We start from the raw sequence: 25,862 nt of genomic DNA, 5'->3' as shown, positions 1-25,862 counted from the left end.
ATACTAGCAGAACATATCCAATAGCACATTAAAAGAATTATACAACACGATCAAGTGGATTTATCCCAGGTATGCAAGGATGCTTGACATAAGAAAATCAATTAATGTAATGTAACATTAATGGAATGAAGGAGAAAAAAACAGTACGTAAATCTCATTTTGATGAAATCTAGCACCTTTTCTTAAACACTTAGAAAACTATGAATAGAAAGAAATTTACTCAATATGATAAAGGGCATATATGAAAAGGCCATCATACTCAATGATGAAAGACTGAAAGCTTTCCCTATAAGATGAGTCAAAAAAACAAGATGCCTATTGTCACCACTGATATCCAATATGATGCTGGAAGCTCTAGCCAGAGCAATTAGGCAAGAAAAAGTAGTAAAAGGCAACCAAATAAGAGAGGAAGTAAAACTTTCTCTATCTGCAGATACACAGAATATCCTGAAAAATCCACAACTGTACTCTACAGCTAATAAATGAATTCAGCAAGATGGCAGGGTACAAGATTAACATGCAAAAATCAGTAGTGTTTTCATACACTAATAATGAATAATCTGAACAGAAAGTCAAGATAGGTTCCATTTATAATAGTACCTAAAATAATCAAATCAATAGGAATAAATTTAACCAAGGAATTAAGAATTTATATACGAAAAAAATAATAAAATATTGCTGAAAGAAATCAAAGAAGATCTAACTAAATGAAAGGAAATTCCATGTCCATGGATTGGAAGACTAAATATTAAGATATCAATCCTTTTTTTTTTGTCTTTTATGCTTTTTAATACAGATTTTATTGGTAACAATTCCTTAAAGCTCATTAAACCTTAGCTAATATTATTACAAGTCTTATGTGGACATCACTATTAGACATGTGATTTGCACTGGGTTCCTCATAGAATATTAGACAAATTCATTGAAAAGGGTAATCAAGAATCATTTAACAGTTTTCTTATGCCAACACAAAACATAGCTAATTATAAAGATATCAATTCTACCCAAAGCAATTTACAGATTCAACACAATCCCAATCAAAACTCTTACAGCCTTCTTTGCAGAAATGGAAAGCCAATCATCAAATTTATTTCAAAGGGTAAGGGGCCCCAAATAACCAAAACATCTTGAAAAAGAAGAACAAAGTTGGTGGACTCACTCAATATCCTGACTTTAAAACTTATTACAAAGCTACAGTGGTCAAAACAGTATGGTACTGGCACAAGTATAGACATATGGACCAATTGAATCTAATTGAGAGTTCAGAAACAGACTCTCACATGTTTATTTAGCCAATTGATTTTTTTACAAAGATGCTAAGTCCACTCAACTAGGAAAGAAATGTCACTTCAAGTAATTGTGTTAGGAAAACTGTATATTCCTCTGCAAAAGAATGAAGGTATACCCCTACTTCACACTATATACAAAAATCAACTCAAAATGTATCAAAGACCTAAATATAAGAACCCAAACCATTAAACTCCTAGAAGAAAATATAGGGAAGCATCTTTGGGAACTTGTGTCAGGCAATGGTTTCTGAGACTATACCAAAAGCACAAGCAACTAAAAAAAAAAAATAGATAAATGAGACATTGTGAAAATAAAAACCTTTGTGTATCAAAGTATTTCATCAAGAGAGTAAAAAGACAGTCAACAAATTGGGAGAAAATATTTGGAAACTTCATATTTGAGACAGGTTTAATACCTGGAGGAATCCTACAACCAACAACAAAGAGACAAGCAACCCTGTTTAAAAATGAACAAAAGACTTGAAGAGATCTTTCATATGTCTTGAAGAAGACATATGAATGGCCAAAAAGCACATGAAAAGATGTTCGACATTACAGCTATTTAGGGAAATGCAAATCAAAACCACAATAAGATATCATTTCATACCCACTAGGATGGTTACTATTTTAAAAAACAGAAAATAAGAAGTGTCAGAGAAGATGTAGAAAAATAGGAACACCTGTTCGTTGTTGATGGGAATGTAAAATGATACAGCTGTGTGAAAAACAATTTGGTGGTTCTTTAGAAAGTTAAGCCTAGAATTAGCATATGACCCACCTGCCCCACTTCTAGGTATGTACACAAAAGTACTGAAAGCAAGGACTTGAACAGATATTTGCGCACCAATATTCACAGCAGCATTATTCACAATGACAAAAGACGGAAGCAACCCAAGTATCCATCAATTGATAAATGGAAAATTAAATGTGGTACATAAATATATTGGAATATTATTCGATCATAAAAAGAATGAAGTTTTGATACATACAATAATAATAATATGGATGAACCTTGAAGACATTATTGAATGAACTAAGCTCAAGACAAAAAATACTGCATGATCTCACTGATATAAAATAATTAGGATAAAAAAATTCAAAGAGTCAGAAACTAGAACACTGGTTACCATGGGCCAAGGTGGTGGTAGAAAATAGAGAATTAATGCTCAATTGGTACAGAGTTTCTGTTTAGAATGATGGAAAAGTTTTAGTAATGGATAATGGTGATGGTAGCACAACACTGTGTATGTAATTAACATCAATGAATTATTTATTTTAACACGGTTAAAAGAGGAAATTTAAGTTGTATATATGTTACTAGAATAAAGATTAAATATATATATACGACTGTGCAACACAAACAGTGGACACAAACGTAAACTATGAACATCATCAATTGTAATAAAAGAACCACACTAATGCAAAGCATTAATAAAAGGTAAAGCTGTGTGAGGGTGAGAGGTAGTATATGGGGGCTCTGTATTTTCCACATAATTTTTTTGTAAACCTATAACTTCTCTAATAAATAAATTATAATAAAAGGCTGTTATGATCATTAAAAGTACTCAGCACACAGGAGAAGCATAGCTGCTGATAACAAACATAAACATCACCCTCCAAAAAAATTTAAAAAAGAGAAGAGAAAAGCAATGGGCACATGACAGGTCATTTGACAGATATTTGCTCGAAAAATGGAGGACACTATAAACAGTCTCTTCCTAAAAGACAGAAAGATGCAAATGAATTTAAGAAGGGTACAAATGAGGATCCATCTGGAAAATGATACTGTAAAAGTGTTCATGCAGGAATCTGCTGCCTGTAAAAACCAATGACTTTGAGAATACTATGGCACCTGGCCTCAGGATGCAGCAGTAGTCTGCATGGTAAGATCCCCAAACCATCCTTTCTGCTAACTCCAAGACATGTGAGCACCTGTCAGTTTTATCCATTTATTTTTTTCAACTACTTTCTGAGCATCTACCACGTCCCAGGCATTGCACTTGGCTCAGGGGATTCTAAAGTAAGTAAACCAAAGCTGGTACTAGGATCAGCTATGAGACATTTGCCTCCAGAGCACAGTTTAAAGAACACCAAAAACTCAGTAATAAAGATAAATATTACTTCATTGCAATATTTTAAACAGGCAACATTAATATTAAAAACCCATAATGAAGAAAACAACAAAATTTTAAATAAGGACAAGATTGGTAATATCAAATTTTCCTTCTGTCTCAGGTTCGAATATGGCTCACAGTATACTGTTCCTCCTGTCTTAATTTAAATTCTCATATTTTTGTTCAGTGTGGACCTTTTGTATTAATGTTGATTACTTTATATATGCCATTAAAATAGTATTTCTCTTAATTATTGGGCTTTTAACACCCCCTTAAATTTTGCACCTGACACGAGTGCCTCTTTAATTTGACCCTCTGTGCTGGTTTGAAAGGATGTATGAAAAAAGAAAAGCCTAGAAAAGCCATGTTCCAATCAAAATCCCATTTCATAAAGGTAGAATAATCCCTATTCAATACTGTATTTTGAAACAGTAATCAGATCATCTCTCTGGACGATGCGATTTAGTCAAAGTGGTTGTTAAACTGGATTAGGTGATGACATGTCTCCACCCATTTGGCTGGGTCTTGATTGATTTATAGGAGTCCTATAAAAGAGGAAACATTTTGGAGAATGAGAGATTCAGAAAGAGAGATTCGGAGAGAGCAGAGTAGAACGATATAGCCTACTTTGCAGAGAGCCCACAAGACAGCGACCCTTGGAGATGAAGAAGGAAAATGCCTCCCAGGGAGCTTCATGAAACAGGAAGCCAGGAGAGAAAGCTAGCAGATGACGCTCTGCTCGCCATGTGCCCTTCCAGCCGAGGGAGAAACCCTGACCGCGTTCACCATGTGCCTTCTCACTTGAGAGAGAGACCCTGAACTTCATTGGCCTTCTTGGAACCAAGGTATCTTTCCCTGGATGACTCTGATTGGACATTTCTATAGACTTGCTTTAATTGGGACATTTTCTCGGCCTTAGAACTGTAAACTAGCAATTTATTAAATTCCCCTTTTTAAAAGCCATTCTGTTTCCGGTATATTGCATTCCGGCAGCTAGCAAACCAGAACACCTCATTCTGGCCATGAATAAGGCATGTCTTGTAAGTGGCTGAAACCATAATTAAGGTGTCTCATGGGGGAAATCTCAGGCCATTAAATATATATTACAGATGAAGAAATGAAGGCTAAGAGAGAAAATGCGAGGACACAAATACCATGAGGCCAGGCAGCAGCAATACATCAATGAAACCTCCCACTGGATCTTCTTTATGCCACATGATACAACCTCCATATCCTTTTCATTTACCACAAAGCAGTATTTGGGGTGGCTCTGCTTGTCGCTGCCATGCACCCTCCTTTCATACGCTCAGCTTCACAGAGCAGTTTGATTTCCACAGGGAGGGTTGTGACTCTAGGACATTTTTCAACACTCGCCTGGCTTGCCTTTGGTCATGACAGGATAGTATGCCCCAGAATGGATGGGCCACCTTGGATCCCACAGCAGTTCTTGGGCACAAAATGAGCTTCATATTCAATGCATGCCCAGAACTCAAATTCTGACTTCTCAGTGAGTATTATTACAGTGCTAGCTGAGAACATGAGTGCCAGACAGAACTGGTGCAAAAATGAACCACTTGCTTTCTTTTCAAAATATTTCATGCATCTGGAGCTTCGCCACCAGGTTTCCCCAGTCTTTTACGCATCCTGTCTGTGTCACGTTCAACCCTTTCTATTCTGTAGCACGTGGTTACCTGTAATGGCAGAGGCTGCCTGCTGTCTAGTAAATCAGACTATGCTTCCCAGCCTGCTTTACTTGCTTGAGCGTAGCCAGTGTGATTTGAGCAGAAGGGCCTTAGCCATTTTCAGGCCTCTCACATGTAATCTTCTTTTGCTTTACTCCTCATGTAAATGATGAAAGTATCACAGACCTTGAGGATAGTGGTAGAGCTACAAAGTGGATGAAGCATGGGTCCCTGGATAAGACATGGAAAGCCATCCAACTTGTGGGAAATAAATTGTGTTAAGCCACTGAAATTTTGGGGTCTGTTATGGTAACCATCCTGATATACTTCGCAGAATACACTGTAAGTTATAGGCAATGTATCTGATAGCTCTTTCTATTCTCAACAGTAGACTGCACACAGTACCTATGCAACACAAATCTGTAAAAATGGAACACTGTTATTTCCCTCTTGAAGTTATTATAAACACATGCCTCCATCACCATTATCAATAAAATAACTAATACTAACACTCTCAAACTTGAAAATGAAGGCAATATGTTCCTAGAAACCCCTGTTAATTATGATCACTAACTAGAATGATGCACGCTTCTTAAATGCCACTTCATGTGCATAATAAGCTAATAAACTAAATAAAAACAAACATTCAAATCCAGAGGATGGAGTCAGAATAGGAACCCCCGACACATACTTCAGTTTCCCTCTGGAAAGATTTCTAATACACTATGGTGTCTTAGGATATGTTTGTGCTCTGTGCATATCACAATTGACATCTTGTCAAAACCAAGAGAAATGATTGCCTCCCCAGTAAGAGTATCATGCAGCCAGCAATTGCAATGTGGCACTGCTTATCAGCACCAATTTACTAATATCTTACTGAATATAAACCATGCATGGAAAGAGAAAAGCTTATGCATCCTTACCAAAATTTGGGCATTAAAAACAGTATTTGCTCCACTTCCAATTCAAAAGAAGATAAAACAACTGAAAAGGATATAAGAACAAGAAGCTGTTTTTCTTCCCTTTAGAAATAAACTTTTAAAAACCTAGATCCTAAACTTCTCATCTTCACTTGAGATGGGATGGGCAATATATAAGGCTGTTTGCTCAGGTCTTGAGGGAGAAGAAAAACAACCTATCTTAAGAGGTTATTACGCTAACACCTCAGCAAGCCACAGGCATGCTACTCATTTATTACACAAAACAGAAATCTTCTGACAGTCCATAATTATGTGCTGAGAACTCTAATGAATAACTCCGCATCAGAAGGATTTGCAAAACTTTGATCAGTGTCCCGAGAGGCGGCAGGTCAAGATGAACCTTGAAAGCTGATTAACATCACCCATCCCCATCCAGCTTTCTAAAAATACTCTTCTGCGGCTCTCCACTCTCCACCTGGATATTTTGAAAACACAATTTCCTCAGATACCCTAAAACATTTATAAGAAAATAGTAGTATTCACTTTTAAGTGGGAGTTTATATAATTTCCCATGCATTTTTTCCTATACCGCTCTGTTCCCACGCCCATCATCATAAAAAGAGAAATTTTAGGGCTCACTGATGTATATTGAGGGTCATTATCTAGCTATAATTTAACTCCTTGTCCCCTACAAATCAAGTTTTTAGAAGCCTGAGTCTGAAGTGGTGGTAATAGCATCAGTGGTAATGTATGTCCCGAGTCATCCATAAACCTTACACTCTATTTCCCTTTGTTTTAAGACATACAAATTAGAGAACAGAAATTTGATGTGACTGAAGCTAAATAATCTGAAATGGGAATACAACCCACAACTGTTGTTTCAGCAACAATTTGGCTTAACTTGTACTTGAGTGTGTGTGTGTGTGTGTGTGTGTGTAAATGAAAACGCAATTACCCTGTGGTGCATCTTTGTAAGGTTAGAGAAGTAATGGCAAAAACACAAAATATGAGACACCCACTTCTCAAAACTGCATCCATGGCAGAGATCACTAATCAATACGCCACTTTCCCTCTGAGCTGGCAGTCTGTAATCCTTACCACAAGCTCTCTCAAAATTGAAATGCTCAGTGAAACTAATCACCAGTCCTAGAGTTGTCACATTAACCACTATTTAAAATGAACAAGATGTTAGAGTTTATGTTGTTCAACTTCCACATTCTACAAGTAAAGAACTGAGACGTGGAGACATTAATTGACTTTTCCAAGGTGACGCAGCCAATCGGGGGGGGGGGGGGTGGTGTTAAAATTGAAGTCTTTGGATTAATACCACCGAAGATGTGTACAATAAGGCTGCAAAGTAAAGGGGTTCAAAAAAACCCTGTCAGGTGTGTTTCATAAGCAAGCAAAGTTCTCCCTGCCCCCACCCCCAAATCCATTGCAGAAAGATAACAATAAATTCTGTGCAAGACTATCAGCAAAGTTAACCATATCTTTGCCCCATGTACCATTCATTTGCTTGCATCAACAATTTCCCATCTTACTTGCAATGTCACGGGGGACAGAAGGCAACACATGGGTAGAAACTGCCTCTTGAGAAAGAAACAGTTATTGCTTGACTACTCAGGGTTCACTGCTGTGCATACCACCGCCACGTGTGATCCCCAACTTTCTCCAGGGGTTGGATGGAGTCATTCAGGTACTATTATAATGAGTCTGGGGTCAGATTTTTAATGTCTGGTTTAACAAAGCTTAGTCTAGGCTTGTGGCTTAGTAGCACTAAATAGACAGCAAGAGGTTCTCTGAACAAAGAGAAAACAACAACGAAACCTTGCAGACATCTGATCTCCTCTCCTTCCCACTGTAGACAGCAGAGTGACGTGATGCCAGAAACAAATGCGTACCCTCTCCTCTCTCCCCCATCCCCCTTCTCTCTCTCTCTCTCTCTCATACACATACACACAAACACACACACACACACGCTTTCTATTTTTAGACTCCCCTTAAACGGAAAAGGGCTCCTGGAGTATCTTGTTTCTCGGGATTCTCTAAATATTTGAAGAGCCCCTGGCAGAACCATATGCACAAGGAGAAGGAAAAATAATGGCAAACTGCTAATGCTTTAAAGCTAAAAGCCAAATGGTGGAGTTCATGGTGGTGGAGGAGAAACAGCTCCAGGGAAGGCCTTCACACAAGGAGAGGGAGAGGAGCAGCTGGGGAGGAGGTGGGAGTGGGTGACAGAGACATGGAGCCAGAAACAGAGCTGTGAGGAAGAAGGGGGAGAAAAGGCTGAGCAGCCGAAGGATGGTGGTTAAAATAACTCGTGGTAACAGAGTGTTCTTTGTTACCACACACTGCTCTTTGTTATCACACATTACAGAAAGTTATAAACAACAGAAGCATGCCGTACAGCAAAGCTGCGCTTCAAGCTCCGGGCTCTGGTGACCTAACGAACTCCCTGGCTTCCTCCTGTGGATTGATGCTGCTTCTAGCACACCACATTACAGTTGTGGCCACTAATCTGTACATCTCAATCTATGCACAGGAACGTCCTATAATATTGGGCACTGAGGAATTCAGAGAAGGCTTTTGCTTTTGCATCGACGTGGGTCAGAAACAGGTAGATACGGCTGATCCCATCTGTGATGAAAAGTGACTATCAAGTTTCACAAGCAAAGGATGAAAATGGAGGGGGAGGGGTGGGAAAAGACCACAGAAAATCATCTCATTTGGGTTTATACGTAAAATTAGACACTCAACAGGAACATCAATACAGGTTGCAAGTGGGGGAGGTGGATGAGCATATTTTAAGCTCAGTGCCAGGAAAGGATGGCCCACAGTGGCTCTGCTAAACCATTTGTCTCTTTTCCTGGCTTGGGTACATCTTTCACACTTGAGACAACCAACTTTCTCTCGGCTCCCACATGTGGCCTCATGTTTATCAAACACTCTGGGCGAAATTTACTGAGAATTGGTACTCCCAGCCCTAATTCTTCCTGACACCTACACCTTATATCCAGTGGAGCCAGCAATTTGTCACTTCAAGGCCCTTTACCATGACATTCCCTTCCTTGCCAAAGTAAGTAGTCTTCTCCCCCAGAAGTTGTCCCAATTTGCCAGGGCTTCTATGAAAATCACCACACGGTGGGTTGTCTCAAATAATTAGAATTTATTGTCTTGCAGTTTGGGAGACTAGAAGTCCAAAATCAAGGTCTCTACAGGCCCCACCTTCTCCCAGAGTGCATGACATTCTGGTGGTAGCTTGGCACAATCCTAGGAGCTCCTTAGCTTGCATCTGTCCCTCTGTCAGATGGTGTCGTTTTGGTTTTTATCTCTCCTCCTCAGTCATCTGTATCTAGATTCATTCTCCTTATAAGGATTTCAGCCATATGGATTAAGCCCGTCTCTACCCCTGATTCACTTTGGCTTCACCTAAATTGGATCTTTGAAGATCCTATTCACCCACAAGTCCACATCTTAACTAAAAATAACATCTTTAAAGGTCTTATTTACAAATGGGTTCCACCCACAAGACCAGAGATTAAAACATGAGCATGTCTCTTTCTATTTTTTTTTTTTTGGTGGTGGGGCGGGCAGTAGATGGGTGGAGGGGTAGGATATGATTCAATCTTCAACAGTACTTAACACTGACCTTCTAATTACCAAAGCTTCTCTCCACCTTTACTCCACTTGTCTTCTCTATGTCAATGGAGAGAACCAAGGAAGTCCCTCTCCTTTCTCAAATGCCCACCGCTGTGCTATTCATGATTCTCATTCTGACTTTATAATCAATCTTTCTGCCTCTATCACTGATGGCATTTTTCTGCCAATTCTTTCAAAGTTGATGCTTTCTCAGGGTTACTTTTTCTTCTTTTTTCCTACTCCACATTTTTTGAGTGTTCTGTTCCTCACTAGACCTTTGGCTTCTATGGGACAAAGACTGTGTCTGTGTGTCCTCAGGAAGCACACAAATCCCAGGAGAGGTGCATGCCTCACACATTCTTACTATCAGCAGCTCCTATCATTTCCCCATCTATATTATCTCTCAAACCTCCTTTCTCTTCAGTTCCACTGCAGCTGTCCATTTTGTCCTGTACAGGTGATACCCAGCTTTATAACTCTAACTGATCTCTATACTTAGTTTTCCCTTTTCCTGTTCCATCTTTCAGAGAACGACCAAAATTCTTCTTCTAAAACACAAATATGACTCCTATCCCTACTATGCTTACATTCTTGAGCCACTTTCCTATACCCTGACTAAGGATGACATCCAAACTTAGAGGCATTCGATGTACCTTACAATCTGGCCTCAACTCCCAGACACATCTACCTCTGGACACACATACCCTATAGCCTAGCCTTAAAGACAAACTCAAACCTGTATTTTCAATTTTCTATTTATTTCTACATATGGGTCATGTGGCCTAGAATTTACTGTCTTCTATCTCAATTTAGTGAAACTCTCATTCCCCAAAACTAAGATAAAGGAGGTTCCTCCACCTAGAGGAACTTCCCTAGTCGCACCCTACACTGATGAGTCATTCCCTCCTCTGAGTTACTACAACACTTACCCCAACTCTCTCTCTTATGTCATTGAATATATTCAATCACAAGTTATCTCCTTAAGGTTTTGCATACTGTGAACTCTCAGAAGTCAGAACCCAAGTCTTGGTATTCCCAGTACCTAACCCAGAACCTGGCATACATGTAGAATGTTTATTTTGTTGGGGTAGCATCAACGAAATTAAACACGGATCTTCCAGAAACAAATCTTTAACAATCAGACAGGAAGTTGTGAAAAGTAGGTGTCTCTGGAGAGGAAGGATGACAAAATGTGTTGAGATATACTGACTTTCCATTGCATATTCCTTTGTAGAGTTTTAGATTTTTTACCACGTAAGTGTATTATTTTTTAACATCTACTGAGTAGCCTTTACAGTTTGTGCCTGGCACCGTGCATAGTGGAGACTTAATGCACGGACCATTTTCACTGATCAAAAAAATTTTGATCATGGACCATTTATGGACCATTTTCATTGATCAAAAAAATTAATGACTTGGGTAACTCCTGAGAGAATTAGCCTCCTTTTTTCCCTCAACTTCCACATAGCCTTGTCTGTTCTTCAATTGTGATGTTCTTCACAGTCTAACAGATGCAGGCATAATTTATAGGCGTGTCTTCCACATTGGATTGTGAGCCCCTAGTAGGCAAGACTCTCCATTCCTTCCTTCACAGTCTCTATAGCTCTGTACAGTGCTTTATGGTCAATTTTTTTTTTGCATGGGCAGACACTGGGAATCAAACCAGAGTTTCCGGCATGGCAGGCGAGAACTCTGCCTGCTGAGCCACCGTGGCCTGCCCTATGGTCAATTTTTAATTGTGTAATTTAATTGGATTGGCTCTGAAAAAATGGCAAATGGAAAATAAAAACAATTAAGTACACTTATTTGCAGCCAATACCCCACATTAAATGGCAGCAAGAAACAGAAAATTTTAAATACTACTAATAGGTAATAGCAATAAATTTTAGGGCTACTATGGTCAGCTAGATGCAGAGGAAATATAACTGTAAAAACTCATCAGCTGTTTGTTATCCTTATTTAGGTCACTGGGAAACATATATTATCCTTTTCCCACTTATAGTGGCAAAGTATGTATTTTTCTTTCAAGTAAGAGTCTTAAATACATGCATATTCAAAAATGTACAGAACCACTATTGTGTGAAGATGAAAGGAAATTTTGAAAGGAAAAGGAAAATGGATTCTAAAGTCATATCCTTATAAAGAAAATAATAAAACCGTTTCCAGAAAGATCTGAAGCCCAACTCCTCTTGTGAAACTATCCCATCCTAATAAACCTTTCAATGCCAGGAAACAGTTTGGAAATTCACTGCTATAGAGAGGAGGAAAAGTACAGGATGTGGGCTCCATTTTCACAGAATTTAAAACACAGTTGTATTGACAACCACATTAAAGACGAGAAAACAATAGGGGATTTAAGGAAAAAGAGTACAACCAATAGATTCATTTATATGAGATAATATTCAGTGAGTATCTACTACAGAAATTTGCAGTATCCATATTCCTAGAGGTTCTAAACCCCTACGGTCCTTGATTCCATTACACAGCCAAAGACTGACCATTTCCTCCATACTTTCTCCATGAAGTTTTTATTTTACCCCCTTCTCTCTCTCTCTCTCTCTCTCTCTCTCTCTCTCTCTCTCTCACTCACACACATACACACACACACACACACACACACACACACGCATGCACAACTGTTCTCTCTCTGACTCCTGAACATACTCAGGGATTTATCTGTCCCCTGCTGATCCCATTCGGTCTCATGGTTAGTTATGTACCCGTAATGGCCGTGTGAACTTTAGACCCCTGGCAGATTGGAAGAGCCTCATCTCAGTTACCAGTAAACTCCCAGGGCAGCTGCCACTGTGGAAATCAGCTGACTGTCTAGACAATGTCAGAGCATGCCCACAGCGCATATGAATTTGCCCTCTATACCAAGATACTCTAGAAGAACTCAACTTCTCAAAGGAAGAAAGAATAAAGAGGAAGGGAAGGAACTAAAAGAAGAACAGAGATTAGTACCATGTGGATAAATACTTGTTATCAGGCTACCCACAACAATTACTTTATCTGTCTCCCTCTGAGAAGAGGCATTGGATTTCAGTACATTTGCAGTCCTACAACCTTGCCCGATCCTTGGTATAAAACCTATGCTCAATAAATAATTATTTGGTGAATTAATTAGTAAAAGGAGAGAGGAGGGTAAGAAAATTAAGTCTAACTAATTAGTATGAAGTGGATGAAAGTTAACAGAAGAGAAGTTATAAGCCTCTTATTTTTCCCATCCTAAAATGTGCCCTAAAGTGATTCTATAGGGTGTCTGTCCTTTAAGCCAAATTTGAAAGTTCAAAGGACAATTATCTTCCTATTCTTAAAACTGTCCACTTTTATACTGTATCCAGTTCAATAAATATTTATTGAGTGCCAACTACATAAAGGATTGTGTTTACAATTCCAGGGAGAATCGAAATAAATCAGATCTTCCCTTACCACAAGGATCTTACAATCTAGTTTTGTATTACTGGTAAGTTTCAGTGCCTTTTACTAGGACTATAAAAAATGATGAAATTTCATGTTTTGAAGTTCTCCATTTTAAACCATGGCCAAAATGGATATGCTAATCCTCCTTTTCAAAAAAGTCCAAGTATTTCACAGCCAAAATTCTACATGGAAGCTTGCCAGTCAAAAGAACCTCACCCCAAAAGGCCTGTCTTCATTCTTTGGAAAGAAAATGGAATAGACAGCTCCTCAGATGGAGTTACTAATGACTTAATTTTGACAGAAACATCTATATCCATGCATCAAAGTTAAAACAAAGCTTTTGGAAAAGTTCTCCCCCACAAATTGCTTTAAGCAGAACCGTAACTGTTTTTCTTTTTAATAGTCCCAAATATTTTGGTTTGACCAAGTTTCCCATGTCTTTTAATATGCCAGATATTCACATTTGTCACAATTCCAATGTGATGGCTTAAGCTCAGGTTCAGTGGGAAGACATCACTCTATTTTACAGAGAATACTATACTAGGAAGACAATTATCACCTATGAAAAGCTCAGTTCAGTGCTGGTTTATCTCAAAAATGAAAACGCCTCAAAAGTCTAATCTTGAATAGTAGATAAATATTTATTTTCCCCTTCATGAGAGTTTGAAGATAAATAATATTTTTTCAAAAAAAAATAAATTAAATTTAAAAATATATATTTTTTCAAGATAATACTAAATGGTGTGTTCAAGTATCTTATACTTACGTGAATGAACTTGTAAATTCAAACATATGAATTTAAAGAAAAAGGAGATCTATTACTGTTTCAAAATTATTGAGGAAGAACACTGCCAAAATTTTAAAAATATAAAAATATTCAAACCATGAAAAATTAAATTCTCAGGTGTCTTCATCAGTAGGGAAAAAAAAAATCATCATTTCTAGGGGATCAAGAAACGGTGTATTTATTCTATTTAGACAGAGCAGTACCTCCCCTGTGCCATGTTCTTAGCATACAGGGCATTACCTCCAATTTTGCTCCTTAACATTGTCCCTTCTGTGTTATGTCAGCAAGAATTGCCCAGTCTGGGCTCACAAGGACTTCAGGGTCTGGGCTGCCCATTTCCATTCCCTATAGGTCAAAGTGCTTGTCCAGAAATACATTTTCAACCCCTGAGATCCCCATTTCAGGCAGAGCTGGGAAACAGATTGCATCACTCTCCCTCTTAGTCCCCAAGATCCAGTGCCCTCACCATCCTCTAGAAAACACTGGACACCTCCACAGTGTTAACTTCTTGCCTTTAACACCAAGTAGACCCAAAACTGTGGTCTTGGCTTGATTAATATTTGATTCGTGTTTAAGAAAACCTCTTGAATGCGTTCACATGGAGGATCTGAAACTGACTTACACTCCAAGAAAAAAAAAGAGAGAGACTTGGTTATAGCCTGTGGTGTGCACACACACACTCATATTTTAGCCTGCTTTAGGCCTAAAGTAAAAAAATGAAGTAAAAAGGCTGCCAAGCAGAATCAGGTGTGAGAGAGGTGAGGGTGGAGGGAAGTTCCCAAAGTCCAGTGAGCTCACACCGCTGGCTGCCCGACTCACTTGGAGCGCCATGTCCAGGACAGGGAGTACTGCTGGAGGCCTGCACTGCGGTGACTGAGGACATGGACGCTGGAATTAACTTTAGGTTCAAATGACTGCTTGGCCACATGGCAGCCACAGCACCTTGTGTTCCTCGGTTTCCTCATCCACAGGAATGCTGACAGTACCTCCCTTGGACAACCCTGGGGGGAGAGGTGGGCTCCATGGTAAGTGACATGGCACTCACCATCCAGCCACCCTCTTATGGGCCAGTGGCATACCAATATGCTAGAGCCATCGGACTGCATGTCCTGTGAAGAGTCGGTTCTCGTACAGCATGGGGGCTGACATGCCGGCTCTTAGGGTCTGACTTCAAATCCCAGCTCTGCTATTTTCTAACTTAGATAAATTGCTTGAATAATTTACTTAAACTCCTTTGTGCCTCTCTCTCTCTCTCTCTCTCTCTCTCTCTCTCTCTCTCTCTCTCTCTCTCTATATATATATATATATATATATATATATATATATATATATATAAACGAGAATGATAATATCCATGTAGTTATAGAGTTAAGTTAAAAGAGATATATACGTGGGGGGGGGGGACACACATATATGACAGAGATAATCTCTTATACAGTGTTTCAATCAGGTTTCTCTAGAGAAACAGAACTAACCGAATACTTATAAGTATATGTAGTATTATGGGATTTATTATTAGGAGTTGGTTCATGCAATTGTGGGTAACACAAAATCCAAAATTCCATAGGAAAGAGGTTGGAAATTTTGGTAAGAATGAGAGAGTGGTAAGAGTCTTGAGTACAAATTCCTTAGGATGAAAACAAAGAGTCAAGGAAGATAGAGTCCGGAAGCAGAATTCCCTCTGACCTCTGGAACCCTTGGTTCTTAAGGACTGACTGGGTGAGACCCACCCACACTATTGAGGTTCTCTCCTTTACTTAAAGTCAACTAACTGTGAATCCTAATCCCATCTACCACACACCTCTCTAAGACAACTAGGCCATACTTGGCCAAAAACTTGGGCACTATAACCTAGCCAAGTTGATGCATAAAATTAACCATCATACATACAGTAAGTTTTATCCCAATTATCTTTATTGTGTACGGATATAATCATCATCATCATCATCATCAATCTAGATCACTTACTAAAAGCCAGGCACTTTGTTAAGCTACACACAAAAACACACTCACACACACATATATATGTGTACCAATTCATTCAACTACCTTCATTTATAGATGAGGAAACTGAGGAATAGCATGGGTAAGTAATTTCTGGTCTTACAGCCTGGTGTCACAGCAGAGCCACAATTTAAACCCAAACCGTCTTGCTTCAGGGTCCAGGCTCTTAATCCCTATGCTATGCCGTATGAAAACAGGAATACTACAACGATAAATGAATGACCCTACTGGAAAAATGCTGAAAAGAGACAATCACCTTGACCCTAATGTTTTCAATGAGTGGGCAGCTCCTGCAAAGCACCACAAAGGAAGCACAGAGACATGCGGAGAGGAAAGGAAGACAGACTTAGTGCTCCCCATCCAGGGCTGGCAGGAACTTTCCAAATAAATCTGAACATGGAGTGGCTTAAAGACTCAAAAAAAAAAAAAAAAACAACTCTCAGGGTTTAGGTCCTGAATCCAAAGTTACACCATATTTAGCACATTTTAACCAACAAGGAACAAATCCTAATTATGGGCTTGGCTTTACAATGGTACCGTAAGGGGTTATTAAAAAATCAGAAGGCTGCGTGTTGGTCTTGAGGAGACTTATAGGAGCTCAAGGCACCTTCAGTTTCCTTCCTAATTCAGGGGTCGAAGTTGATTTGTACATCTATAACTTATCTAGGTTGCAGTTGGGAAAGCCAGCGCTGAGACTGCTAAGCATTTATTTGAATTTTAGGACATTTTAGACCAAAGAGGTATCCCTTGATCATGACAGGGCAAGTAGACCATAAGGCCTTAACAATTCTTCAATATCACTGGGGCCTCAGCTCACAAAATTTCACTCCAAAATCCTAGGAATTTTAGAACAACTGGGTGTTGAATTAACATTGTTTTCTATCAACTAATTCCTGGGAGAAATTTATCGCTTTTTTCACTGCTTTGAATTCAATTTCCTGCATATTTCCCAACTTTGGGTTCCTCTAGGTCATGCCAGCAACTGTTCCCCATTAACAGACTTTAAAAATTCTCAAATCTCAACCAAGAACACTGAAAGATGGACAGAAAGAGAAGAGACAAGGATGGGGCAGGAGAGAGGGAGGCGCTGAGGGATAAGAGATGGTAACAAAATGGGTCACTGAATTCTTAAAAAGACTAATATTTTTCATCTACCAAATTAGCAAAAATCCAAGCAGTTGATTATGCACTGCATCGGTGTGGTACAGGCTCTCATATACAGCTGGTGAGCGTGCAAATTGGTACAATCTTCTTTCGTGATGAAATCTGCCAATAGCTATCAAATTTTAAATGCACACACCCTTGAAATAAGCTATTCTACTTCTGGACATATACCACATAACTGCGTGCCATCTCATATTACACTAAAAAGCCATCCAAATTCTGAGTACTCCTAAATTTCAGGGGAGATATTAATGAAAGGATTTCACCTTAACCACAGGACCTACACATTATATGTAGTATCATTTTGTCTTAACAAACAAGCAGACGGAGATCATATTTTCTCTTATCCCCAGATCTTATGGTGAATGGATTAGGAAGTTTGTTGAAGTGACTGCCAAATGTTGTAGAATTCAAGAGAATGGACTATGAGATCATGGATCAAGCTATACTTTAAGGGGAAAAACCCATCTGAGAATGGGACATAGAGATTCCAATCTTCCCTCTGACAACAATTCTGTCCTCTTGTATTAGACAATTCATTGCTTTGATTTCTCTCATCCAAGTATGACAAGAACTAGCTATTTGCTGAAATTAATTTAACTCTTAATGATCCATCTAAATTCAACTCAATTTAAATTCAACTCAACCTCAATCTGCCCACACAAAAGGATAAAAGAACTAAGACTTAAGAAGTTCCTACTAATTGTCTGGCATTGTAGTTCTCCATTACTTCTCTTAACCCTGCCAACAACTCCTCACGGTGAGTTATTCCTATCTGCCTTTTATAAGCTGAGTAACAATAATCAAAAAAGTCTGGAATCTTTTCTGGGTTCCAAACACAGCAAGTGACAGGGCAGAGTGAAACCTAGCTGAAGCTAAATGCAAATCTGGTTTTTTTTGTTCCTTGCTATATTTACTCTATGCCCAGAACCCAGACTTGAAGCAAAAAAAGGAGTTATAATATATAAAAGACTTCTCCATCACAAATTTTGTCATAATAGGAATGTACCTGAATACAAAGCAAGGAAACATATTTTTGAAGGAAAATAAGAAAAAAATAACAAAGGCAAGTTTGTTAACCAAAGGATTAAATAGATGTACTTTAAAATAATTCTCTGAATCACCATGAGTCTTAAAATTTATATTTCTACGTAGTGCTAAAATAACCAATTTGTTATTAATTGTCTCTATTTAGACTAAGGTAAATATAGGTGTTTGGGTCTTGTTTTCCTACAGTTGTGCTATGAAGACATAGACTGAAGCACTCCTACACCTGGTCCAGAAATAGTTTCAACTAAAAGGTCATTTGTATTGTTAACCCACAGCAAAAACAAAAGTAACACATTCATCCTATGAATAATGCCAGAACTCTAAGTTCTCAATGGTTCTTTCTTTAATTCAGTCAGTATCTATAATTTTTTTAAAGTGGGGGGAGGGGTGGAATCTTTTTTTTTTTTTTTTATATGGGCAGGCACCAGGCACCATCACACCGCCTGAGGGGTGGAATCTTAACTTACTTAAATCTGTCTAGTGGTCGAAGGACTAAATTACTAAATTAAAAATTAAAGAATCTTTTTAATCTTAAAATTTTTAATTGAGGTAATACACATACATATAAACACCATAAAATTTGCCACTTTAACCATTTTAAGCATACAATCAGTGTCACTAATTACATTTACAATATTTGTGTTACCATCACTTCCATCCATTACAAAAACTTTTTCATCACACAAAACTGATACTGTTCCCCCTCCTGGCAGGACCTGGCAACCTCTAATCTACTTTCTGTCTCTATGGATTTGCTTGTTCTAGATATTTTGCATAAGTGGAATCACACAATATTTGTCCTTTTATGTGGCTATTTCCTTCGACATGTCTTCAAGCTTCATCATGTTGTAGCATGTATCAGAAATTCATTTCTTTTTACAGCCAAATAACATTCCGTTGTATGTACATGCTATTCTTTGTTTATCCATTCATCTGCTGATGGACACTTGGGTTGGGCTTTTTCCACTTTTTTTTTTTTTGGCTATTGTGAGTAATTCTACCATGAACACTGGTATACAAGTACCTGTTCGAGTCCCTGTTTTGAATTCTTTGTGGTATCTACCTAGGAATGGAATTGCTGGGTCATATAATTCTGTTACCTTTCTAAGGAAACACCAAACCCTTTTCCCACTAGCAATGCATTTCTTAAAGCAGAGTAACTCTAATCTGAGGTTTATTTGTAGTGTGAATCATTCATTCCTTCCATTAGGACATTTATCTGTGATATCTTCCAATCAAGGCTGGAGACGGGGAGGAAGGAATGGCATAGGGGAAGACAGGTCTCGGCCCCTAAGAGTAATGGAGGAAAGGAAACAAAGGGTGAATTATACCTAGAAAAAAAGCCACTCCTCACCCCACAAGGTCTGTTTGCAGAAATGTTTCTTTTGAGAGGGACCCACTGACTTGGAGAAACACACATCTCCAACCTCTTAGGTCAGGAGCAGCCTCTCTTAGAATTCTTTGCTACTTGAAGCCACTTGGATCCAAGGATGCCTCCACTGTAAATTAAGAGGCAAAGGAAAGGATTCTTCCAGTATAGAGAGTAAAATGCATGAGTGATCCTCTGGCTTGAGTGAAGATTTATAAAGCTAATAACAGGGCATCTACTCTGTAAGAAGGAATAGGGAGAAAGACGGGCCTATATGAAATCCTGAGTGTCAGGGCTCACCTGGGGCGACAAGGTACCCACCTGAGGCTCCTGACACTTCCTATTGGAGGTGGGAATGCCCGTGAAGGGAGGCAGCATCTCCTTCTGCCACTTCTGCTAACCTCTTCCCCCTTCTGGGACTTTTGACTGAAGACATTAGGAGTTAGTGGGTAATTCCAAACAAGATGTCAGAGTCTCTACCAGCACCACACACTGACCTCAATGTTTTCCAGGATAAAATATTTTAGAATAAAAATAACCACTGGCGTGTACTATGCTGTTGTTGAATGCAAAGCACTTTGCCTGATGTCAGTAACATCTTGTTATTTCTGACGATGACCAACATGGTGAGTTTACCGGGATCATTTCCAAAGAAACAGTGGTGCCAGCTTTGCATCATCCCCAGAAACACTGGGAAGACCCACTACCCGGTTAAGGCAAAAACCAAAATTTTGAAATATTAAGTTTACATTTTATGTGTGGGTCCATTTCTGGCTCTCTCTCTTCCATTGGTCTTTTGGGTGTTTGCTATATTATTTTTTGTTTGTTTGTTTTGTTTTGCTATATTATTTTTATTCTTTTATGTATGTCAGGAATTGCTCATATCTTTTAAAATCAGGGTCCCATGACTGTTCTACACAGCAGGGCATCAGACGATTAAAGATTAAAGAAGTAAGGAGATTGGATGATTAAAGAAAGAAGAGCCGGTACAGTTGAAAAATATGAAAATAAAAACAAATTTCCAGTCTCTCAGAATTAGGCTTCTCACTGAAGCCAAGAAAGAATCCACTTTCAAGATTTTGTAACACGCTTTTACTTAAATTCTAATCCCTATTGCAATTCGGAGTAATGAGTGCCTTTAAAAACTCCTGCAAAGCAACACGGAACCATGTCATTCACCGACCTTGATATATTCCTAATGAGATGTCCCTCTGTGACAAAAGAATTACTAATGGGGGGGATGGGAATAATGAATAGGGGGCGTAAAAGATGAATGATATCGAAAAGACAACGCTAACATTTTCCATGAGCAAGATCAATATGCTTTGCAACAAACATAATAAATTGCTTCATCACCTAACCCTCACCCCTGAAAAAAGCAACCCATAGGCTTGGCAGCAGAATCCAGTAAACAAATTACCTTGAGAGATTAATTGGATGTGAACTGAGACCTTTGCAGCATTTATTTTCTTCCAACCATCTATCTGCAAATATGCCTTACAACTAACAGTGCAGCACTAAACTTATTCTTATCTCTGGTTTACTGAAATATTCTGTCCTCTCCCTTGCTATAACATCACACTCCTTCACCTTTTTAATTTTTCTTTATAGTAAAAATCCCTGGCCAAAGTTGGGATAGAAAATTCCAGAGATCATGGTTCAAATATAGACGCATCCACAAATTAACTTCCTCCAAAGTTTATTCATTCACTTCTCAAAGTTAGTTCTCAGACACTGCCAAAAGACATTAAACAAACCCACATGCAGAGAACAAAGCATGGTCTGCCTATGTCTAGGTCAGAGTGTGTTATACTCAAATTCTCCTTCACAGCTTCTAATCCATAACTCAGGCCTCAGGAAACATATACTAAAGGTAAGTTTGAAGCAATGCGGGGCAGAGCAGAATGTCCTGGAGACCCTCCCCACTGGCCCACAGGATAAGAGAGAGTGTGGGTGTGGGCAGATGAGCCTGCCCTGATTGACGTCTTGGAAACCTAAGGAGGGATGCCTCCTCATCTCTCACCCAGACCAATACAACTCACTAGTCCCAAGTCCTGCCCCTTCCATGCTTCCCAAATCCATTACCTACAAACACAGGTTTGATCGCTCCCTTGTCCTCTTAACTATTTCAGCTGCTCCCCACTGCCTGTAAGATAACAAACCCTCAGGATGACTTACTACCATTATGACAGCACAAAGGAGAAGGGGCAGCGACAGCACCTGCAGCAGCTTTTGTGAGGCTGGCACAGAGGGAAGTTCTCCTCCAACATGGTTGACTGCTCAAGGCTCTTCCAAATCTCATTTCTATTGGTGTCTGTTTTTCTTGTTTGTTGGGTTTTAGTGTCTGATTTGTATGACATATTAAGTTACATGTCAAGTATGAATAGAAACACGGAACTTCATGTTTTAAAATGTTATGTACATTTTATTACATCTTACCTCATTCCACAAAGAATTTAAAATTACTTACAATGTGTTTACATCTTCAAATTCTTATTATTTGGGGTGAAATGATGAGATTTACAGCACAGAATAAAGCAAACTCTTTCATTTATTAACCTGGGCAATTCTTTCGCATAACTTCTCAGCCTCAGTTTCCTAGTCAATACAATGGGAACAGGAAGACTGTCCATTCTGCCTTCCGTATTGTTTTTTGCAATAGTAATATGATGCATACAACAAAAAAATGTTCTTACAAGGTGTAAAATAGTACAAAGTAAAAAGTTATGACAGTTTTACTCTTATTTAATCTTTTTCTCTGTTATATATTGATAATAGACATCAGAGTTCTGACAACAGAAACCAGAAGGTATGAGGTAGCATGAGAGCACAAAGTTTACATGCTCAAGTAATTTTCTTTCCATCTTAATTGGTCTCACTTCCTTTTGGGCCTAAACTGTTAAGCCAGATCCAATCCTAGACACTAAACTTATCTTCTTTGTAGGCATTTTGGTCCCTCAAATTCAATCATGCAAGAAAAGAGGCTAAATAATTTTCTGGAAAAATCAGAGAGTTTTTAGTATATTTAAAAACATGGATGTGTAATGCAAAATAGGATAAAAGTTACCTGACCAATTAAGAAAAACAAATGACAGAGAAAGCTCTCTTCCAATACTCCTTGATCATATATTTCAGAAATGTGCAGCTCTTGTATTAAATAATGTGTTTTCAAATTCAGAAGGACAAAATTTAAATCATTTTTTAAAAGATGAAATAACTCCAAGTCAAATACCAGAGTTTTTCTTTAACCAAAGGAGTAAAACTAGGGTTGCCTTTTTCTTTTTAATTTAGCAGGACGAGGACTTGGGTGGCTATTTTTACAAGTAGTATCGTGGAATTATACAGTGTTTTAAGTGATATATAACATTGAGGGGGAAAGAACACACACACACAAAAATCTTGTGACGATTTCATGTGTAAAAAGTCATTTTACTTACCCATTGTATCACTCTGCGATTTTAAGTAGCATTGGGGTAGAGACTGCTCTGATGGGTGGACCTCCACCTAGGGGATCATACTGCACACCTTGAGGGGTCGCCACTCACGCTGTGGTCCATGTGCAAGGTGCCCGCCCATGGTCTCTGTAGTTGTACACTGCCAGGGTATGAAAAATGAATGTGCCCCAGAGTTGTGCAATGTAGTAGCCCTTGTAGGGTTGGGAGGAGGAACTAAGATTGGGAGTCTTAGAAAATAGCAAAGTAAAGAATGAAATAAACATAACTCTCAAGAGCTTTATGGGAAGCTGTGGTAAAATGGAAAAAAAAAAAAAACACTAGTCTAGGAGTCCAAGAGACTTGGGACCTAGTTTACAATCCAGAACTTATTGGGTGTATCACTTTAGATAAATCACATAACCTGTCCCCTTACACGAAATAGAAATGAAAACTGAAACCACTTTTCCTACCTCAAGGGATTTTTGTAAAAACCCAAATCAGATTATACATGGGACTTAAACTTGATTTAATAATTGAAGATGTTATTATTTGGGGTAGAGGTTGGTTTCTCTAAAAGTCTGTCTCTCAAACTATGAACACTCTTCTGCAATCTGGACCCAAAAGGAAATATCAAAATACAGCTGTTCCTACTTAATTTTCTTCAGTCATGAGCACAGTGGGCTTTTTATTACTCTTTATAAACCATATAAGGCCACTTTCATTTTGTCAATTTCCACTGTTACTGTCACTAGTCATTCTGTACAAAATATCCCCAAACCCAGTCTTGACTCGTAAAGTCTCCTGGGTAGAACAGGTTAGTTAAACAATCAGTCTTATATTTTGGAAATAACTCTTCTAGGATATTACATGTAACTACTGACAATTATAGCTACAATTTTCCCGACTAAGTTCAGAAAGCTGTTTGTTTTTAAAATGCTTCCAATTAACTGAGTCCAGAAAAAAAAGTTTAACCTTATAAACACTGCGATGCAGTTTAGATCTCAAAATACCTTTATGCATTTTGCTTTTTGTTTTAAATCAAAGTTAGGTCATGAGATCACCCTTTCCTGTTGATGAGTCATCATGCCTAGTGTCATCTTGGGCACTAAAAGTACACCCTCTCAATGACTTACTGTAAAGGGAAGACGTGAAATCAGCTTCACTTCTGGAATCAAGAGGCAGAACGTCCAAGAACTCAGACACAGTGAAAGTGCATCTCTGGACCTCTAACAGCCACATAATTCAGTGCATTATGTTTTCAAAAATGGATATTGGAATCAGTGAGAAGCCTGTCACAGACAGGATTATTTACATCCAAAGCTGGAATTCTTGTTTAGAATAATTCACTCTTTCTTTCCTAGGTGTCTTCCCATCAGAAGAGGACAAATTCTAGATAGAAGCATTTTTCTAAGACAAGGAACCAACCCTCCATTTACATCAGAGTTTCTACAAGAAAAGGAAGTCAAAGTGCCAAACAGGTACTTGGAACAGTTTACGTCCGTTCTTGCTACAATCTTGGAAGTGTCAAGGATTATTTCCCTATCAACTAGCCTTCAGAATTGAGAGGGGCCATGATCAAGGTCCTCGGTAGGCTGGGGAAAGGGGAAAGGCTCTCACAGGCTCTCAATTGGCAATGGCCAAGTGATGTTTTTATAAGTCATGTTTTTTTTTTTTCATCAGGCACCAGATATAATCTCAAGTCACTGCCCTGTCTCTACATGCATAAGGATTATAAATTCAGGTTTCCCTAACCCAGTGTTCCTCAACCAACTGAAATTTAGCCCCTCTCCCCCAAGACATGTAGAAATATCTGGAGATATTTTAGTTGTCACTACTGAAGGGTGCTACTGGCATCTAGTGGGTACAGGGATGTGGCTAAACATTCCGCAATGCCCAGGACAGCCCATCATCAACAAAGAATTATTCAGTCCAAAAAGTCAATAGTACCAAGGTCGAGAAACTCCTGCCCTAACTAGTAGGATGGTATAACCTGCTAGAAAAGATGACAGCCTCAAAATAGATAAAAACTCTAGAAGATAGAGACTTAAGCATTAAATGTCACTGTTTTTAAGCACTGAATTTGCTTTCTTTCACAGTCACTGGATAGAAAACATACACGCATACATGCACAACTTTTAGGCACTGCTGCAATCTCCATTTCTCTCTGCTGTCACCCCCAACAGCTCTGCTCAGAAAGAAAAGACAAAAGGAATATAAGTATGTGCTAAGATGATGGGGGAAGATGGGAAGCAACAGACGAGAAAATAAATGTAAAGTAAAAAAAATTTCAATTCCTTCTCTGGATGTAGACAGGACATAACATATCGAATACACAAAAGAGACATTCTGCTGCAGCCAATGACTTTTTATTTTCTTTTTGCATGGGCAGGCACCGGGAATCGAATCCGGGTCTCTGGTATGGCAGGAGAGAACTCTGCCTGCTAAGCCACCACGGCCCACCTGCCAATGACTTTTTTGTTTTGTTTTGCCAATGACACTTTATTGCCATAGACATGACATCATACACTTTTCCAAAAGCTAAAATGTAAGGTTTTGTTCTCCAGCTATTATAATCGACAGTAAACAAATTCAACACATGGTACACATAAATTCATTAAGCTGTTTCTATGGTAAGGAGAAATACAATTGTGTGATTTTAAAATTATTTTTAAAATTTCATACAACATACACATTTAGAACATGAACCTGGGCACAACCCATTACAGGAGCCATTTCATAACTGTTCCTCACCCACACCACAAAAACATTCCCAGAGCAGACACTGTCAGCAGAAGCTGGCCAGGTAACTGAGAAGATGCATTCCAAAACATATCGCTCAAAGTAATTGAGAGGTTAATTTATTAAGGGACAGAATCTCAGAATCTCACTCATGCACAGATAGAGAAAAACTAATCATTGCTGTTTGAATCCTCTTAATACAGATGACTGAGAAGTCACCCGTCTGTTCCTGGACTCCTCGTCACCCC

At 38.6% G+C, this 25,862-nt stretch overlaps 1 protein-coding gene and 1 long non-coding RNA gene across 4 annotated transcripts in view; one reads left to right on the top strand and one right to left on the bottom strand.

Annotated features, from left to right (window-relative positions):
• GLIS3 (GLIS family zinc finger 3) overlaps positions 1-25,862 on the bottom strand; it is a 486,424-nt gene that overhangs the window by 276,525 nt on the left and 184,037 nt on the right. The gene's annotated exons all lie outside the window — the stretch shown is intronic.
• Positions 21,565-25,226, top strand: LOC143673587 (uncharacterized). The gene is made up of 3 exons (XR_013170470.1): positions 21,565-21,751; positions 24,237-24,353; positions 24,972-25,226. It is a non-coding gene; the product is annotated as an uncharacterized LOC143673587 (long non-coding RNA).

Source organism: Tamandua tetradactyla, chromosome 2 (assembly GCF_023851605.1).
Source record: "Tamandua tetradactyla isolate mTamTet1 chromosome 2, mTamTet1.pri, whole genome shotgun sequence".
Classification (NCBI taxonomy): domain Eukaryota; kingdom Metazoa; phylum Chordata; class Mammalia; order Pilosa; family Myrmecophagidae; genus Tamandua; species Tamandua tetradactyla.
This window is presented reverse-complemented; position numbering and strand designations above follow the sequence as displayed.